The sequence below is a fragment of the Mus musculus genome, chromosome 9, assembly GCF_000001635.26.
Source record: "Mus musculus strain C57BL/6J chromosome 9, GRCm38.p6 C57BL/6J".
Taxonomy (NCBI): domain Eukaryota; kingdom Metazoa; phylum Chordata; class Mammalia; order Rodentia; family Muridae; genus Mus; species Mus musculus.
This window is the reverse complement of record NC_000075.6, coordinates 76,925,505-76,928,787: the sequence shown is the minus strand read 5'-3', so window position 1 is coordinate 76,928,787 and position 3,283 is coordinate 76,925,505.

Below are 3,283 nucleotides of genomic sequence, written 5' to 3'. Positions count from 1 at the left end.
ATTTCCCTTCCTTTTTCATGGCAATAGTATATTTCATACCCTTTTCTTTCTTTAGCCTCTTAAGATGAATTTTCTCCCATTTCACTATCTTCTTTAGATAGTTACATGATAGATGAATTACACACACTCACACAACTTATATGTAATTTAAAAATGTGGTTTTCACACATGAGAGAAAATGTGGTATTCTTTTTCTTTTTGAGGTATGTTTGTTTCATCTAATATGATGATTTTCAGTCCCATTCATTTACCTGTAAAAATGTCATGATATCACCTTTTAAAATGGATGAAAGTAATCAATTCTGTGTATATATATTATAATCATTTACCCATTTGTTTTTTTGAGAGAGGACATCTAGATTGGTTTAATATTTTTGCTTCTATGAATGGGGAAGAGTAAATATAAATACATAAGAATCTCTGAGTATGTTTCAGGTATATATCAAATATTTTATATATATTATAGAAATGAGAAATGAAAAGCTATGAGAAATGAAAAATATTTTTAAAGGAAAAAACCATCCTTTTAAAGGAAATGACAACATATTGATTTATATATTAATTGTACAAATTTCTATCCTCACCAGTGGTGAAAAGTGAAAAGCGTCTCCCCCTTTCCCACATTCTCCCTCAACTTTTGCTGTGATTTGGAACTTTGGTGGTTTTAATGTGGCAAGATGGAGTATCAAAGCAGTTTAAATTTGCCTTCCCTAGTGACTAAGAAGGATCAAAGGTGTGTGGTGGCCTGCATTCTAGATGGATCACGTAGAGACCTAGGTCTTTGGATTCCATTCTTTGCCACAGCAGCCATGTTGTTAGACTAAAAATCCTCTACACAAGACTTAAATAAACAAGTATCATTAATCTGAAACCTTCAGGATAGTGTTTCTTTATGTTCAGTACACAGAATCCGAGGTCCAGATAAGGGTAAAACTGCATATGAATCTGGAAGCCCTACTTGGCAAAGAGTCTCCTGTATGATACCAGCTTTGAAAGCATGAAGGTTTCAAGGAGAACAGCTGAGGCTAAACTCTTTTAGAGACTAGGAAAGGCTATTGGTGAAGGTGTAGCTTTAGTTACAATGGAAAGCTCAGGAATGAAGTTCTTATTTAAAGAAGCTGAGGCTTGGCACCAGGTAGCAGGGTTGGAATCCCCAAGGAGGACAAGAGAGGCCATCATTTAAGGTGTGGCATCAGTTGTATTGAAGACACACACATTGGAGATGTCAGGGACTGTAGGATATTCAACAACAGTGGCAGATAATGTGTGAAACTAGCATAAGCCTACAAGAAAATCTGTGTACTGCAAGTGGCAGAACTGGAAAGATTTAACTGATTAACTATTTGGAGTTCAGAAGATTATAATTGAGTTCCAGATCTGTATGTGGCGTCTTTGACATTGTCAAAAAAATTTTTTTTTAATTTGTTTGTAACTATGCAGTTCATCCCCTTTGAAATAAAAAAAATACTTATTTTGGACTTTACCATTCACAATTATGAGATAGTGTAGTTTTAAAGGAGAACATGGACTTTTCAAGAGTATTTAAAAACCCGTGCGAGTTTTTTTTTTTTTTTTTTTTTTTTTTTGTGGGTGAAACTGCTTTTTTATTTTTTTTTAATTAGGTATTTTCTTCACTTACATTTCAAGTCCCCCATACCATCCCCACCACTCCCCTACCCACCCACTCCCACTTCTTGGCCCTAGCATTCCCATGTTGTACTGAGGCATATAAAATTTGCACAACCAATGGGCCACTCTTTCCACTGATGGGTGGTGACTAGGCCATCTTCTGATACATATGCAGCTAGAGACACAAGCTCCGGGGGTACTGGTTAGTTCATATTGTTGTTCCACCTATAGGGTTTCAGATCCCTTTAGCTACTTGGGTACTTTCTCTAGCTCCTCCATTGGGGCCCTGTGAACCATCCAATAGCTGACTGTGAGCATCCACTTCTGTGTTTGCTAGGCCCTGGCATAGTCTCACAAGAGACAGCTATATCAGGGTCCTTTCAGCAAAATCTTGCTAGTGTATGCAATGGTGTCAGCGTTTGGAGTCTGATTATGGGATGGATCCCCAGATATGGCAGTCTCTAGATGGTCCGTCCTTTTGTCTCAGCTCCAAAATTTTCTCTGTAACTCCTTCCATGGGTGTTTTGTTCCCAATTCTAAGAAGGGGCAAAGTGTCCACACTTTGGTCTTCGTTCTTCTTGAGTTTCATGTGTTTCACAAAAGTTAGACTGTGTTTTGTATTGTGATAGTAACCAAGGTCTTGAGGGCATATTGAAAAGGAAAGGCTATGGTGGAATAATGATGTGTCAATGTGTCAAGTTGACAAGGGATCAACTGTGGTTTTGTCAGTTTGACACAAATAGAGTCATCTGGAAAGAGAGGACATCATTTGAAAAATAACATTCATCAGATTGACCTGTGGGACATATCTGGAATATTTTCTTGATTGCTAAATAGTGAAGGAGGGCCTAGCCCACTTTGAGCAGTTACATCCTGGGCAGATGCTCCTGGGTTTCAGATAAACGTATTTGAGCAAGCCAGAAGAAAGAAGCCTGCAGGGAACATTCCTCCATGCACTCTGCACCAGTTTCTGCCTTTATCTTCCTGCTTAAATTCCTGCCCCAACTTCTCTCAGTGATGGACTATGATATTGACATGTTAGCCAAATAAACATTTCCTTGCCCAAGTGTCTTGTGATTACAAAATTTATCATAACAACAGAAAACAAAATAGGACATATGTAATGAAATTTAAGAACAGGTCTTTTGAATTCTCCACTGTTGCTATTTCTTCTTGGTGTTTCTTTGACTATTGGGGACTTTTATGTTTATATATGAATTTCTGAGTTATTTTGAAGTTCTGTGAAAAATGCCATTGGGATTTTGATAGGGCATGTACTGAATGCATAGACTGTTTCTGATACTGTAGCCATCTTCACATTATTAGTTATCCCAGTCTCTGAGCATAGAAGATTTTCCATCTTCTGTTGCCTTTTTTCATTTGTTCAGTGTCATAGTTTCCACTTTGGAGCTCTTTTTTTGTTTGTTTGTTTGTTTGTTTTTGTTTTTTTATTTATTTTTAATGAGGTATTTTCTTCATTTACATTTCAAATGCTATCCCAAAAGTCCCCCAGGACTCCCCCTCCCCGCTCCCCTATCCACCCACTCCCACTTCTTGACCCTGGCGTTCCCCCATACTGAGGAATATAAAGTTTGCAAGACCAAGGGGCCTCTCTTCCCAATGATGGCCAACTAGGCCATCTTCTGCTACATAT